The sequence below is a fragment of the Eublepharis macularius genome, chromosome 14 (assembly GCF_028583425.1).
Source record: "Eublepharis macularius isolate TG4126 chromosome 14, MPM_Emac_v1.0, whole genome shotgun sequence".
NCBI lineage: Eukaryota > Metazoa > Chordata > Lepidosauria > Squamata > Eublepharidae > Eublepharis > Eublepharis macularius.
This window is the reverse complement of record NC_072803.1, coordinates 19,127,091-19,144,893: the sequence shown is the minus strand read 5'-3', so window position 1 is coordinate 19,144,893 and position 17,803 is coordinate 19,127,091. Positions and strand designations below refer to the sequence as shown.

At 43.0% G+C, this 17,803-nt stretch overlaps 1 protein-coding gene across 2 annotated transcripts in view; it reads right to left on the bottom strand.

Moving 5' to 3' along the window:
• CDON (cell adhesion associated, oncogene regulated) overlaps positions 1-12,862 on the bottom strand; it is a 64,914-nt gene extending 52,052 nt beyond the window's left edge. Inside the window, exon 1 of one of the 2 annotated variants that reach the window (XM_054997729.1) lies at positions 12,669-12,862. The gene's annotated coding sequence lies outside the window, so the exon portion shown is untranslated. Of the gene's footprint in view, positions 1-8,500; positions 8,554-12,668 lie in introns of those variants that run through there. The other variant, XM_054997730.1, reaches the window with a different exon arrangement.
• Between the last annotated feature and the right edge of the window lie 4,941 nt (positions 12,863-17,803).

Genomic DNA, 17,803 nt, shown 5'->3' with positions numbered 1-17,803 from the left:
TCACACCATGGCTACCAGTTCTCCTGGAGGGCTAAAAAAAATGGGCATACAGGCCAAGACCTTCCCCTATTGTTGCCTCATTGCACTGCATTTCAGAAGTTTACTGCCTTTTTCAGTCACTATAACTGTCACTATAACTGACAGTAGTCACTGATGGACCTATCCCTCCATCAGTCTGTCTTATCCCCCTTTAAAACCAAGTATGTTCATGGCCATCACTACATCCTGTGACATCAAATTATACAATACAAGCAGGAGACCTGCAAAGACTTGCTGTGGCATCTCATCCCACCCCCCATTATTTTCTCTTTCCATTTCACGGTAAATAAATAATATAGCCTCCCCTCTTTTCCAGCTTATTTCTCTCCTTTCCACCCACCAGCCAACCCATGTTTACCTACTCATGTATCTTCAGCTTTCTCTCCGTTCCGTCCTCTGGAAGCCAAACCTGGGAACATTATGGCCAAGCTATGTGATACTGACTGCTGGGTCATGCCCAGTTGCATAGTGGGGAACCTGAAAGGACTTGCAGGGGGCAGCTATATTATTTACTTATTTTCTTATTTACTTACTTCATTTATACCCTGCATTTCTCTCCAATGGGAGGCAGGTTCGTTTGTGACTGGTCACTTAGACAGCTGCTATAGCACAGTGGGGGATTTGAACTTGGGTCTCCCTTATCCTAGTCTGAAACTCTAACCACGACAAGTGGTTAAAGCCCATTTGGTGTAGTGGTTAAGAGCGCAGGACTCTAATCTGGAGAACCAGGTTTGATTCTCCACTCCTCCACTTGAAGCCAGCTGGGTGACCTTGGGTCAGTCTCAGCTTCCTGCAGCTCTCTCAGCCCCACCCACCTCACAGGGTGATCATTGTTGTGGGGATAATAACAACATACTTTGTAAACCACTCTGAATGGGTGTTAAGTTGTCCTGAAGGGCAATATATAAATCAAATGTTGTAGTTATTATTACTACTACTACTACATACTAGCTTTTGTGGGGTGGCTGCAGCTGAACAGCAGCAAGCAGCCAATTCTGGGAAAGTCATGCAGATCACATAGTATCAAGTCACTGTCGGTTGCTATCAAGCCCAGCCTTGATGAATCCTCCTTCAAAGGCCAAAATAGGCCTGGAAAGGACACTGCTCCCTCCCTCTGCCTTTTACAGATTGAAACCAAGGCTTGAAGACTGGCAAAACTGTAGTGATTGCCTAGCAACTTCACAACAGCCACTGCAAAGGGTATTCCTTTCTTAAAGGCACAAGTGCTGCTTCTATCATGGGGAGGTGGTTAACTCATCAATCCAGAGGAGTTAGCTGTGTTTGTCTGTAGTTGTAAAATAGTAATGCATCTGACGAAGAGAGCTGTGGTTCTCGAAAGCTTATGCTGCAATAAAGTTGGTTAGTCTTAAAGGTGCTACTGGACTCTTTAGTATTTTGTAACTCATCTGTGTATTTTTTCCTTAGATTTCTCCCCCCCCCCCCGCAAACCTGGAGCTTTTTTCAGGTTTGGAGAAAGATCTGTCTTGTCTGTTCATTGCTCCAGTCTTTGGATTTAAGAATATACAGATTTGGTCACACTGAAAATCAGATATACTGATAACTGCTCATTATTTAAAGTGCTACTTTTTGTCTGTTCTGAATTTATTGCCCATTGACTTCTTTGGATATTCCTGAGTTCTAGTATTGTAGGAGATGGAGAAAAATTCTTCCTAAACACTTTCTTCACACTATGCCACACAGAGGCCTGCTAATATAGGATACAATCCCATTTAGCTCTCCATGGACACAAGATTCCTCCCCCACAATTCTCCCCTCCTGCAGCAGCCCCAAATGCCTCTTGAAATGTTGCTCCTGGGGGCAGGGTTGCAGGTCCATCATAGGACAGGGAAACCAGTGAAATTCAACCCCCATGACACCTGTCAAGATTGAGGTGGGAAGCAAGCAATTGTTTGAAAAAGGCTAAAACAATGAACCACACTATATTCTGACACAGTGAAGGTAGAGCTGGAGAACAAATGTAAACTGTTGTAGCATGTTCTGCTGCAATGCCAATGCCTATACAGGAGGACTTTTGGACAATTCCATAAGCTCAAAAGCAGGGATAAAAGCAACTCTATCCTGTCAAGAAATTTTAGTACTATTAAGCTAATTGTGATTCCAGCAATTTATTTTAAATACTTGTATAAATGCATCTGAAGGCCAAATTACATATTACGTTTTGTAATGTCAGGGTTATGTTCTGTGCACATGTATCTCCAAAATGGAGCAAGTAACTCCCTCTCCACAGCAATTTTGGCTCAGGAAAATGTGGGGGAAGAACTGTCACCTCCCCACACTGCACTGAGCCAAATTCGGCCCGTGGGGACCACTAAATGCTGTTCCCATGGCTGCTATACAGTTGCAGAAAAAGTAAGTTGGGTCCAGAGAACCCAGACCCAATTCATTACAAAACATAACGTGTAGTTTAGCTCTGAACTCTACTCCAAAAGAACTAGTCAAGAACTACTTAATTAGCAGCTATAGTTCTACTGACATTATCAAACAACTATGGCAATTCTATAAAAACATAGGCCAAAGGTGTATTAAGCCAGCTTATCAAACCTTACATTCTGTTGTAACTTGTAGGGATCTATGCTATTCATGATCCCTAGAGGAACACATATCTATTAAACCCACACCTGCAGTCAAAATGTATAGCAATCCAATCATCTTCTACTGTCTTACATCATAGGTAATTAGAAGCTATTAAATCATGGCCACAGGGAAAAAGCAATCTCATGAATGAGAATACAAAACAAATTTGTGGGTGATGAACTGCACAGAATCACAATGTACCTATATAATTCATCTCCATCAAATCTTAATACAGTGCAAGAAAGGATCAACTGCTATGCTTCAACTTTTCATTTGATTTTAAACCTCACACAGATTTTCAAAGAGGTATTCATATGTATTAAATATAAGTGCACCCTTGGAACATCTTCTGTCATTCTTTCTACAAGTCCATAGTCAAGAAAAGACAAACCAAACCAACATGGTAAAATAGTCTAGCAGGTAAAATAGTCTAGCAACAATATTTCACGGGAAAGCTATTCCAAAATGCATCCCAGAATAACATGCAGAAAATCAGATTTATGACAATTAACCATTTATCATCTCTTCAGTAATTGAGTACTAAGGTATCATGAGCTTCATATATTCCATCAACACTTTTAAGTTGTGGTGCAAATTATGTTAATATGTGCGTGATATAATTTCAAGCCACTAGCAATAGCCATGTCTTAAGTCATCCACTGAGTAATTACCCATTTATGGGATTATTTCACTTAATATGCTAGTGTCAGCTCCAGGGACAACAGTCCATGGCAGATAGACCCCAAACCCCTCAGAGCAAGCACTCCAGTGCATTGGTTGAAAGGTCTTTATTCGGAGATCCATTAAGTTCATGGGTACATCCATAGATGGGAAAGTTGGCAGGAATGAATATACAGGCAAAGGCACTATTGATATAGGGAGTACTATTCCCCCCTCCCTTGGAGCAGTTTGCATTTAGGTGAGAAAACCTAAGAAGTTACATGAGAACATGATAGCTTCGTCTGGACAGAAACGGCAGAAGATTACCAAGCAATCAAAGTCTTTCTCCCTCTCCTGAGAAACAGTTACATTGCTGGTTCCAGCTGCAAGGTCAGTGCAGAATACTTTCAGAGGTAACAAGCTGGTTACTTGTTCTGTGAAAACTTTCATTTTCAGGCAAGCCAAGAATAGCATGACTGTGGCTACATTACAAAGCATAACTATATGCTTATGGCATGATCTCAATACATTAGAATAGAGAGATCAATACAGTCAATACAATCAATACATAAATGGCATGGGTGTGTGCACACATGACAGCTAGTCTTGCATTCTTAAACCATTAATCATCAAAAAATGTATTTAAAAGATATAGCAACTCAAGGGCCCATGCTTCTCCATCTCTATAAACAAAATGCTTGCTTGAATAAAAAGTCCAGTATTGTACAGTAGTTAGAGTATCACATTAGCATCTTGGAGACCCAGAGATAAACCCCCAGCTTCTGGAAAGTATCTAGGCTTGAGATTTTATAGAAGACATCCTCAGTTCAAATCCAGGTCATGGGACAAACGAAAATGAGATCAGTGCTGATTACAAAAGTAGATTCTAAAGTAGTGCATTATCAAAGCACCAGACAACTTGGTCCTGTGCTTCAGAGATACATTCCAGTGCACTCAAACCTATCTATAGCCTCTAGTCAGCAGAATGGGAGACAGTCTTTCCCATGTCCTAACAATGCATAGTTTCCATTACCTATTCCATGACTTCTTATTTCAACTTGCATGGTTCCACTAGCTGGCATCCCCTTATTTTATTTATTTTTTATTTATTTTATGTCATTTATAGTCCGTCTTTCTGACTGAGACTCAAGGCGGATTACACAGCGTGAGATTAGTACAATTTCAAGGGCACTTCCATAAACAATGCCATAAGGTAAATAGACACAATTTTACAAAGATGTAACATTAGTAAGAATCCAATACAGAGTTGAAGAAATGCTGAAACAGAGCATAAGCAATACTGGGGCTGAAATTAGACCACATGAAGCACAAGTAGCTCATAAGAGCACATATTTAAGACAACAGGTAGTATGTAAGGCAACACAGTGGTGAAGTCTATGGTCCCTAACACATTAGCAAAGCATCTGAGAGCCCCTCCCTACAATACAAAATCCTTTTGAGTAATTCAGTTTTACATTGTTTGCGGAAAGCTAGGAGAGTGGGGGCTCTCCTGACCTCCTCAGACAGGCTGTTCCACAGGATAGGGGCTACCACAGAGAAATTCCATGTACAGGCTGTGGTTGATTTCACCCATGTGCAGGCTGGCACCTGCAGAAGACCCTGTTCAGATGAGCGAAGCTGCTGTGGAGAAACACAGGGAGACGGTCCCTTAGATATGCTGGGCCAAGGCTGTGAAGAGCTTTGTATATCAACCAATACCTTGAACTGAGCACGGCAGCTGATAGGTAGCTAATGAAGCTACTGGAGAATGGGGGTGATGTTCCTGCTCCTGATAGCAGTTGGGCTGCAGCATTTTGCACCAATCGGAGTCTCCTAGTTAATTTGGACCTATGTATAGTGCATTACAGTATGTCAGTACATAATGGGGTGTGGGGAGTATTTTGTCCAGAGTTCCCTACAACAGGCTGGGATAAAAATATGATAAATCCTAATGCTACAGACTGAAAAGACAAATGTGCTTATGACAAAACTTCACTGCCACAAAGGCAATACACTATATACTAGAGTTCCAGAACCAGCAAATTATAAAATATTTGCAGGGTTAGTATGCAATTTGACAGTGAACTCATACATGGTGAATCCTCTTTAGGAAGCCCATAAAACAACTTTCATCCCTTTCCACTTAATTTAGCTTTTGAATCCAGGATGTGCTGTTTGACACAAAATGCTAAAAAAAACCCTTGCTGTTTGTTAAAAGCATTTCTATACTCAGTCTGCCAGTTTCACTTAATGACTTGCAAGCATTAGTCTTGGTCAATCCTCATAAGCCAACAATCAGACTGATTTCCTGCTACCCTGAGGAGTAAATAAATGCTTGGTTGTGTCCAGTGTTGTCTCAGGCTACATAGCTCTTACGTGATTGTTTGCCACAGACACTGGAAAGGAGGTGCAGGAAAGCACAGAATGAAATCCCCAGATTCAACAAGGAAATTACCACCAGCTGATAGCAGATGCAGACTACCAGGCTGTAATATGCAACAGGAACAAATTCTGTGGCTATACAACCTTAACAAGCGTTTCACCTAAACTACTGGAAGTGTAAAAGCAATAAAGTAATTTCTAATTTCTACTGAAGTATTTGGGAGGCAGCAAAAGCTTTTAACACACTGCTGCTACCTCACAGTGGATCTCCCCTTTCGATTTAAACAAGACATTCAGTTGGAGAATGCAGTGGACTGATAGTTTTTAACGGAATCAGCAGCTGTATTTAAGAAGTTTGCTTTTGCTTATCTGAAAGCATAGATTCAAACATCCAAAACTTTGTTTGACAAGAAAGTACAGCACTAGGAGCTCCAGTATATGGCTCAAGTAAAGAAATGACAAACTTCAAAACTTGTGGCTAAACCATCCCTCTGATTTTGGATTTTATGTGCTTGAATGTTAGATCTGAAGTAACAAACTTATTTTTAATCTACTACAAATAGCAGACCATACAGGTATCTAAAAAGCTTATACAAGTTAAAAGAATTGTATCACATTCTGTAAATGAGTTTGTGTAAAAACCACTGATGCTTACATCCATCACCAGTACTCTTACCCTTCTGAGAGCTTCAACTCACATTAACTCTTAAGCTAAACTTATGACTTAAATAGGATAATTAGGGGGCCAAAATATATAGACATTCTAGTCACAGCAAGCAAGAAGAGATCTGTCTTACTTTCCAAATGCTCATGAACTATTCTCTGAAAACAGACACTTGGGATATGCAAAGATCCTACAAATTATGGTACAAAGAAGATTCTTGGTACAAAAGCAGTCAAAGCCATTTGCAACTAATGAAATGCTGGCTGAAATTTTGAGTACAGTGAACTACCAAACTTTAATTATCACACTTATGAGACTCGTGTACAGATGAGATGAGGATGTATATCTGAGCTGCACCTGTCCACGTAATGCAGACATCAATACTAGACAAGATACCTACCCCAAACGATAGTTTATTTCATGATTTAAAAGCATACTTTATAAATTAATGGTCACACCATTGCTTCCCCCCTGCCCTTGACCCTGGCTTTAAAATACTATCTAAAGAAATGTCTAATAACAGGACTAATTTCCAGTTTGTTTGGTATTAACACAAATGTTATGCTTCAGACAGATACTGGGTTAAACATGTTTAGATACATTCTGCTTCAAAAGATCAGGACAGAAAAGAGGGGTATCTCGGCTGTGGGCTCTAAACCATAAAATACAACAATTTAGATCAACAGTTACTGTCACCTGCACCCAACCGCTGGACTTTGTGGCTGTTAAAATTGGCAAGCTACTAAAACTTGATATAAGAGCCACTTCTTTAATTTCCTCAACAGGTACCGTATTCATTCACCGCTTTGCCACAGGAGCTGGCCAGCAGAGGGAGTACATAGCATCTAATGCCTTTCAGAGCTAACAGGCCATCTGAAACACCGCAAACCAGGCCTGCCAATGAATTAAACCCAGCTCTTCTACACGAAAGTACAGGAGAAAAATCAATACTGGTAGAATACAAGCAGAGTATCATCTGTTAGTTTTTCAAAGAAGTTTACTCTGAGGAATTAAATCTTGCTTACTATGTTAGTTTCAACATCAGAACTCTTGTACGAAGCACCAACTTCAGGGAGTAGGTTCAAACTACTGGAATCATAAATACAATATTTGGTTGTTGGGGGTTTTCCGGGCTGTATTGCCGTGGTCTTGGCATTGTAGTTCCTGACGTTTCGCCAGCAGCTGTGGCTGGCACCTCTGAAGATGCCAGCCACAGCTGCTGGCGAAACGTCAGGAACTACAATGCCAAGACCACGGCAATACAGCCCGGAAAACCCCCAACAACCATCGTTCTCCGGCCGTGAAAGCCTTCGACAATACAATATTTGTTCAATAAAACTGCTGTGTAACATTTTCATCTTGTTTTGACTATGCTGATACTTATACTTTACACCATTTTTATTAGTTCTATATCAATCTTAATTAGCTTTTTTTAAAAAAAAAACCGCAGCCTTTAACAAGAACATTTTCCAGTTATACTTAAGAATTGTTTTTATATATTGAACTCCATCAGAGAGAATGACTTACAGAATTCCTACCCAGTAGGTTGAAGTACAATACTTGATGGGCCTCATAATAGTATATCCCATGTTAAAATTTCTAAATGATAAACTGGACACCAATGGCAACTCTGGAGATGAACATGTTAAAATTAAACATGCAATGAATGTTTAATTTTTTTTTTAGAAGAAGCATTGACATTATCAAACACTTAGACTGAGATCCAGTACTGGATGCTAAATAAGCCAATAACTTAAATAAAAAACTCAAAACCATTCAGCGCAAAAACATAATGACCAAATATTTCTAACGTGCATGGTGTAATTCATAATCTCAAATTTTAAATGATGAGTTTTCAAACATTTATGTTGCTATTGTAATGAAGTTGCAATTAATAATTTAAAATTTCTGTAAATCACCAGTGAGACATTTCTCCCATAGGGGGAAAACATCCCAAACTTCTTGTTTTTGCTGACAGAATCTGATTTTAAAGGACAGTGCTTCAAAAGGCTTCCCACAGCATATCTTTTTTTGGCTACCAGCTGTAACAGCACAAAAAGTTATTAAACACTTCAGAAAAGAATCAAAAACTCAAAACATTAATTGACAACCCCCCAAACATATTCTATGACCCATTATATTCCATTTGTAAAAACTCACCCAATTTACAAATATGAATGGTTTTCCACCAGTATGCCTCTTCAAGTCAAAAGACAGGGATCAGATGGCTTCAATAATAAAGGTGAGTGAGCTAATTTTAGTACCCAAAGTACAACACAAACCTCCTTTAAACACTAGCGTCTGGCTATTAGTATTCTTTGGGGCTGGGCTTTTCTGTTACCAGATAAGCTATTAAGTCATGCCTTGATTTTAGATCTGCCAACATATGGATTCTTCTAGTGCAGCCTCCCCCACCTATCATCAAGAATGATATACTTCTGGTTCTCTTCCCCCCCTCCCCCCCTTACTACTAAAAAAAGGCACTGCAGGGCAGAAATTCCTCAGGTGCTTGCTAATGGAATTCCCAGGGTCTATGAGCCGCTTCGGGGATCAAGAGATCTCATAGCCCCTGCTGGGGTAAGAAGCAACGAGTCTGTTCCATTTAATCAAATACAGAATGAATTTTTAGCCCTATTCACTAGGTTGTCTCCAGGGCTCCAAAAAAGCACCAGGGAGCTAGAATCACACTAATGTGGCTCTTTCAGGCAAATATAATTAGTTTGATTTTAAACAGCCACATTAATATCACCTCAGTACTATGACTCAAATTGTGCACAGCCATGATCTTGTATGTTTCAACTGAAAAAAATACTGAAAATAAGAAATAAAAACAGAACTCATGTAGATTGTTACACATTCTGCATATTCCAGAATGCATGATTTCATTTTCACAGCAAAACAAAGCACTGTACTATTAAAGGTAATGATTTTTTCCAGATTTTAACTTCTTTAAAACAAAACATTCATACATGCCACTTCTGTAGTCCAACATCATTAAATATGTTTTAGTGGTCTGGAGTTTTAAATTTATAAATATAAAAAATGCTAAATGGCCTTTACTGCTAACTGTTCTGGAGATAAGGCAAGGGGTATTTTTCAATTAAATAACATGCATGCTCTAGGACATATTGCTTTAAATCCTGTTTCAAATGCTGATAGACTGAAGTACTGTTGCCAGAAAATGTTTTTAAAAATGTGATTAAACCCTGAACATGAACATACTAAGAGTAACAATCTCCTCAGTATATCATATATACAAGAGTTGTTCTACATGCATATATCAACTGAGGAATGTCAGATTACATACCCATCCAACAGGAATTTTAAGACTGGGTTATCTCACAGTTCTACAGCAAAAACAGCCTGATACTACTTGTTTTGGCACATACAAAACTCATTCAACACTGCCTTGCTGACCTGGACAAAGTAGCCTGTCTAAACAAAGTCAATCTAATTCATGTCAAGCCAAACTGCTTGCAAGAATGCTGAAAACCTGACCAGAAAGAGTTAACCAACTCTAAGCTGAGGTGGGGATGTCTGATTATATACATTTTATATGCTATATGGAAAAGTACATCTGAATGCCAATTTAATAACAACAGTATCCAAACCTCAGTCACACTAACACAAGAGTCACACCTAATCTCTTTCTGGCACAAGTACATCAACACAAACATGTCAATAGTAGTAAGGATGCAACAATAAGCACTCTGCACTGAGCTTCCTCTGAAATCAATGAGATTTGCATCACCTAGCTGTATAGTAGAGTAGATTAAGACATCAATCTTTGCATTTTCAGTTAGTTAATACACTGAAAGCATTTGATGCTAGGAATCTTCTTATGCAAATCCAAAAGTCAAAGTGGATGATACTGCTGATTTACTAGACAAACCAATTTCTCTAGAACTAGGCAATAGAAGCAATAGAGATTCCCATCTTAAAGTATTTTCTCTTGCACACAACTAATTTGGATACTGTGCAATTTTAACATGTGCATAACAGATAGGAAGCATGCAGGCCATTCCTGGTAAGAACGCTTTCTAGTTGAAGAGCAGTCTACAATTAATTTAAAGTTTCCAGACAAAATGTGATGTTTCATCTTAGCTGCTAAAAATACTTCTTAAGAAAAACAAGATGCAGCTTACAATTTCATGTTCAAAGAGAGCTGTACCAGAAGTTAAAAGAGTTTGAAGTTGACAAGCAAGTCTCTTGTCATATTTCCCATTTCAGATCAGCTCTATCAAAGGAAAGTTTAATCAGAAAGACAGCAAGACATGGGAACTGCTTAGGAACCAATTACCTGGTTCTCTAGAATCCTGTTCTGGAAGATACAGTATCACCTGTAAACCACTCCTATTCTCCTTCCAGCTACATACATCACAATTTCTGAAGCTGCATCATAAGCAAGAGGAACACAACCTTCCAAAGGGCTGCTGGCACAGTTATCCTTGACTCTAAGAATGAAACTTCTACCTCCTGGTTAGCACAGAAATATTTCAGAACTGCAGTGAAAGTAGGCAGACTATATTTTGATAGTAAAGATGCCTTGTATTAGACCAAGTCCTGTTAAGGAAACAGTTTACAAGAGAGTATACACAAGAAAACATTCCAGCCTGTGCCTTGTAAAATCATGCTAAAGAGCAGTGAAAAAATTGGGAAAGCAGGGTGGACTCTTCTTTATTCACCATCCCTGTTTACTCTTACAGCATATGGTGACTGAACCAAGGAGCAGTATCTATTTAAAACAAACTCATCTAGAATACAAGTGTGATGCAGTATCTCTTTCCTGCAGCACTGCAAAGTCTAGCCAAAGGTTATCAATTAAGTTGCCTGGATGAGTGGAGCCTATGGAGTTGTTCCCTCCAAACAGATCACTTTCTTCTCCTTCAAATGCCAACCCTTAGATAAAGGTGGATGCCTGGATTTTCCCGGGTTGCCAGGGGCCATAAAACCACACCACTTCCTCCTTCCACTGTCCCAAGATAAAGATAAAACGTCCAGACCAACTGCTTCTTTCTGGCATGTATCCGGTGAAGTATTTTAGTTCAAGCAAAACTTTACCCCTCTCCAATTCCAGAGGGGCAATCCTGTTATAGTGCGGCAGTCCTATGCAGAGTAACGTTGTAATCAATGGCCCTTAGGCTGAAATTAACCCTGCGTAGACTTATCCTGTTACAACACACAGGTCTGAGGGCACTTTAAAGGGCAGATACAGAGCAGCATCTGCTTCAGTGGATTAGAGCCCACTTCATGGGATGCTGGTCTGTTCCAGAACTAGCAGCCATATGAGCTTGTTACAGCAACAAAAGACCCACACAGGAGTTTTGTAGTACTCTGAAGCCTGGAGAATGTTTATCCGGCTTTGGTGGCTCTGACCAAGAATAGTTTCAGGTGGGTAGCCATGTTGGTCTCCAGTAGAACAGTAAGATCTGGCTCCAGCAGCACTTTCAAAACCGACTAAATTTCCAGTGAATGAGCTTTCAAGAGTTAAAGCTCCCTTCTTCAGATGCATTTAGAAGTGGAAATATTATTATATCCTACAACCTTACTTTAAATACCCTTCCCACCTTCTGGCTGGATAATAACCTTACATACTTCCATTTCTTAATGTATCTGAAGACAAGAGCTTTGACTCTCAAAACCTCATACCCTAGAAATCTAGTTACAACTTGCTACTGGACCCAAATCTTGCTCTTCTGTCCAAGCAGGCTCTGCTCCGTGAATGCACTGCAAATGTGCCAGCCTTGGAGGTGCCACAAGATACTCTGTCCCATGTAGTTTCAAGTGGGTAGTCCTGTTCTTCTGCAGTAGGAAAGCAAGACCCAGGTCCAGTAGCACACCCAAAACCAGCTAGCAAGAGACAAAGGTCCCTTCTTCAGATACCTTCAGAAGTGGAGTGGAAGTATGTAGGGTTTTATCCAGCCAGAGGGTGAGAGGGTAATTTCAAGCAGTGTATAAATAATACTGTAATCGGCTTGATAAGCGTTTGGGAGGGGAAAGCAGAAAATCAGCATCTGTAGCAAAAGACGACTCTCATCCCCCTTTAAGCCCTAGTTGGGGGTCCATTGCTGCGAATTTGCTAACAGACTCAATTTCGGCAATCTGTTCCTGCTTCCCTTCTCCCTACAGCTACAGCAGCACCAGCGCAGCCTTCAACCTCCCCCACCCCCGCCTGGTCCTCTCTCATCCCTGAGGCTCCCACTCTGCCTTCAAGACGCTACCTACACCACCGGGGAGCCCCCATACAGACACCGCAGCCCAGGCCGTCCCGGCTCCCCACCTTCGGGGCTGGCTTCTCCCTCTCTCTCCTTCCCGCAGCGCTTCTCACCTCTCAGCAGCGCCCATAGAGCCCTGACTCCCGCTCGGCAGCCGCTCCCCGGTACATTCCAGAGAGAACAGGCGAGGCGGACGGGACCCTCCATCCAACACCGGCCAGCCCGTCCCGTCCCTCGCCTCGCCGCCGAACCGCTTCCCCTCACGTACTGAGGCGGCCGAAGCGAGACGGAGGGGGCGAGAGAGAGAAGCGCGAGCCAGCCAACTCGCGCGCCCGGCTCTGCCAGCGGCTCCTGAGGGGGTAAGCTCCGCCCAGCCACCCACCCTGCTTCCCCCCCCCGCCCGCGCGCATGCTCACATGCACGAGCGCGCGCGCTCACCGAAACTTCCCCGCCCCTCTTCCTTCGCCCAGCCTCTGGAACGCCAACCTGAGCTCGAGCCTCGGCCCCGCCCACAGCCTTCGCTCAGCTAGAACGGCGGTTATTGGCAGTTGTTCTTCTCCCTCCCACCTTGGTTTTCCCACGTGGAATGGAAAGTACCAAGAGAGCAGAGATGGAAGGGGTGGGGGGACAGAGAGAGGGCTCATCTCCGAAGTAATTTTCCTCTGGGTTTGGCGACCAGACCGGCTAGCGCGACTTTCTAGAAGGGGAATGCTGCCTGGTTCCGAAAGGAGGCCGTTGTGTTTAAGTAAGCCTTGGGGCAAGGAAGAAGGGAAGTGTCTCCCCCTAACGTGAACGTGGCTATAGTCACCCTGAGAGCTGAAAGGTGTGAAGTTTTTTCAAGGCTGGCGTGAGGAAATTTTGGTATATAGACTTGCCAACCTCCAGGTAGGACCTGGAGACCTTCCAGAATTACAACTGCTCTCCAGGCGATAGAGACCAGTTCCCCTGGAGAAAATGGCTGCTTTGGAGGTGGGGGGGGGTGCATGGCATTATACCCTGCTGAGGTCCCTCCCCACTGCAAACCCTGCCTCTGCAGGCTCCATCCCCCAAATATCCAGGAATTTTCCAACCCAGAGTTGGCAGCTCTTATATATATTTATATATTATTAATGCTAGGTAAAGGTAGTCCCCTGTGCAAGCACCGAGTCATTACTGACCCATGAGGGGACGTCACATCACGTTTTCTTGGCAGACCTTTTACAGGATGGTTTGCTATTGCCTTCCCCAGTCATCTACACTTTACCGCCAGGAAACTGGGTACTCATTTTACCGACCTTGGAAGGATGGAAGGCTGAGTCAACCTTGAGCCGCCTACCTGAACCTGGCTTCCGCCAGGATCGAACTCAGGTCATGAGCAGAGTTTAGGTGGCAGTACTGCAGCTTACCACACTGCACCATGAAAAATATATATGCTCTTATAAACAGGACTCTTGCAACATGGCCAGTCTCACGGTTGGGCTTGGGACAGCTCCTGAAATAACGACTAATCTCCACATGACAGAGATCAGTTCCCCTGGAGAAAATGGCCAGTTTGCTATAATGGTTAAGAGCAGTAGGATTCTAATCTGGAAAACCAGGTTTGATTCCCCACTCCTCCACTTGAAGCCAGCTGGGTGACCTTGGGTCAGTCACAGCTCTTTGGAGCTCTCTCAGCCCCACCCACCCCACAGGGTGATTGTTGGGATAATATAACATACTTTGTAAACTGCTGAGGGGGTGTTAAGTTGTCCTGAAGGGCGGTATATAAATCAAATGTTATTTATTTATTCATTTGGAAGATGGGCTATATGGCATCATATCCCTGCTATGGCTCCTCCCCACTGCTACTACTAGAAAAACAAGTTAAAGCAGCTGCAAAAAATGCTTTCTATAACCTCACTCTAGCCTGGAAGATGGCTTCTTACCTCAGTGTAGCTGACCCGGCCACCTGGATCCATGCTATAGTAACATCAAGACTTGATTACTGTAATGCACTATACATAGGTCTCCCATCTAAGTTAACTAGAAGACTCCAATTGATGCAAAATGCTGAGGCCCAAATGTGAGCAGGAGCATGAACATCACCCCCGTTCTGCAGTCACTCCACTGACTACCTATATCACATACAAAGCTCTTCAAGGCCTTGGTCCAGCATACCTACAGAACCGCCTCCCTCCCTACGTTCCTCCACGGCAACTTCACTCATCTGAATAGGGCCTCCTGCAGGTGCTACCCTGCACATAGGCGAAATCAACAGCTGCCTTTTCATTCTTTACTATTTGGAGATGATGTGTTATGCTTTGAATAGAACTGCTACATAGTGGTAACTGCCAGGAAGAAGAGAACAGGAAACCGGTGGACACACCGGTACCTCCGTTGTGGTTACTACAATCATTGTTCTTTGCATTGCCTCAATGTTCTTTTACTTACCTTCATTTGGACCCTGAGTGGACTTAGTGAATATCTCCATTTGTGAACATCTCCAGTTTGACTGTTACATTTTCATATATTTGTACCTGGCACGGTTACTTTGAATTGCATTTATTGTATTTTTGCACTTTGCACTTTATTGTCATTCAATTGACTGTTTTTCTGTGCCTTATGTGTATTGGCAGCTGTAGCTGTATTATGATGTTTTGCTTGCACTAATGAGCATTCAATTTCTTTATTTGTGTTTCATTGTGACTAGTTAGCATATCACGGTGCTCTATGAGCTTTTCTTGCCTTGTTCTTCCATGATTCTCTCTATTTAGTTTTGCCTGAGGAGTTTAGCAGAGCTCCCACTCTCCTAGCTTTTCACAAACAATGCAAAACCAAATTATTCAGAAAAGGTTTTGTGTTGTAGGGAGAGGTCTCAGCTGCTCCGCTAATGAGTTAGGAACCATAGACTTCATCATTTTCACCACTATGTTGCCTTACGTATTATCTGTTGCTTTAAATATGTGCTCCTATGTCAGCCCTAAAATTCTTATGTTCCGTTTCAGCATTTCTTCAACTCTGTATTGGATTCTTGCTAATGTTATGTCTTTGTAAACTTGTGTTTATTTAGCCTATGGCATTGCTTATGAAATTGTCCTTGATACTGACTGTACTAATCTCACACTTTGTAATCTACCTTGAGTCTCAGTGAGAAAGACGGACTATAAATTACATAAATAAAAATAAATAAATAAATACCTACCTCTGCAGGCTCCACCCCTCCCCCAAATCCCCAGGAATTTCCCAACAGAGTTGGCAACTCCAGTGGCACCTTAAAAGACTAATAGAACTTTAATCCCAACATTATTTTATGTGGACTAGAGCCCATGTCTTCAAATGCAGACATTTTTATGAGATGATAGGCAAGGGGTGGGGAGGGAATCAGAGTTGAAGAGCCACGCAATCATTGCCGGTGCCAGGGTTTCTGATGCCTGTGGCAACCCCCCCCCCGTGAGCAGAGCGTGCACTTGCGCGTGCCACAGACTGCGCGATGACATCATCGCACAGCGCAAGCCGGGGGCATTTGCTGGTGGATGGCTGGGGTGGCGGGCGGAGGCTGCTTTGCACTCCACACGCTGCCCCGGCAGTGGCTTGTGGCTGCTGCGCCCGGCTGGATCGTGTGGTGGCGGTGGCAGCAGCATGGGGCTGGCTGGCTGCAGCAGCTGCGGGCCAGCCATGCCAGCTCTGCGGCGTGCGCCTCCGCCCCCAACACCCCCTCTGGTGCCTCTCCAGTGCCCTCGCGCCTGAGGCCACCGCCTACCTGGCCTCTATGGGCGCGCCGGCCCTGCACACAATACAAGACGTTCAGGGTGAAATACCATGATATAAAATTCAAATGGTTAGAGTGGACTAGGATCTGGGAGACTCAGCTTTGCTCCACTGTTCTGCCATGGTAACTCGCCGAGTGACCTTAAGCCAGTCACACTCTCTCAGCCTGACCTACCTCACAGGATTGCTGTGAAGATAAAATGGAGGAGAGAAGAATGATGTAAGCTGCTTTGGGGAGAAAGGCAGGATATATATGAAGTTAACAAACAAGAAAATAGGTGTAGGAATCCCATTCCCCCTGGTGGGGGGTGAGGGATCCCCCATTTCCAACCTTTGCCCCCTCCCGCTAGCACTTACATGGCCAGCCAGGGGAAAAGGTGGGACAAACGGGCCCAGGAGGTAAGAAACCTCACAGACAGGTGTGCAGTGGGCATACTCCCAGAAGGCCCAACAATGTCACTTCCTGAAGTGACATCATCACACCCGGTGGCAGGGATGCTCCTGTGGCAGGCCTGCTCCCCTGGGCTGAATTGACCTTGCATGAAGTGCTGGAGCATGCCCACTGCTGGTGCAAAGTGACATCTTTGTATTGGTGCTGGGAGCATGTCCATGCAAAAGTGTCAAGTCCCGCCCTTCCTGCCAGGAGGTTATAATGAATCCTGGCAATCCTAAATGGGTGTTAAGCCTCAAGTTTTGTTAAGACACTGACAGTGCAATCAAATCCTAAGAGTTATTCTGTTCTAAGGCATTACTGTTGATAGGTTTAGAGGCTGTAACTCTGCTAGGAATGCGCTGTACATGTGTGGGTAATGTAAATGTGTAAGCAGGTATATGATAAATTGCAATTAAATGGGATGCTTCCATCCCTTGTGCTGGGATCCAGAAGAACCTAAGCAGTGCCCTCCCGGATCTGACCAGTGGTCCATCTAGTCGAGCATCCCATTTCACATGGTGGCCAACCAGTTGCTCTGGAGGGCCAACAATGGAATGGAGGCCCAGACCTTTCCCGGATGTTGCCTCCTAGCGTTGATATTGCAGGAAGAGGGATAAACAATCTGGAAATCTCCCCCAGCTTAGCTGCATGAAGCTCAAGCAGACGTGTATCCTCCCCCTTCTTTTCAACTGTGCACAGTACTACAGCCTTTCTGAAGCCTTTTCAGTTCTCATTAGATCCATTTTAGAGGGTTTTGTTTTGGGTTAATTTACAAAGCATTTTCTGCATACCTGGAGAGTCCCCCAGGTAAATAATGAGCCCTTCCTTGTCTGCAGGTGGCCCAGTTCTGTAGCTTTCATCATCTGCGCAGGGGCCAACCAGGTTAGCAAAATGCTGTATGGCTGATTTTATCGCTGTGGGTAAGTCACCTTGGGAATCCTGGATTGAAAGGTGAGGAAGAAACCTAATAATATGTATTTCCCTCATGCATTGCTGCGGGGTTTAATATTTGGCTTCAAAAGAACCTTGAACATTTCCCCTCAGTCCCAGCAGTGTCCTTGAGCTTCCAGAGGTTACTTAATGCCTCCC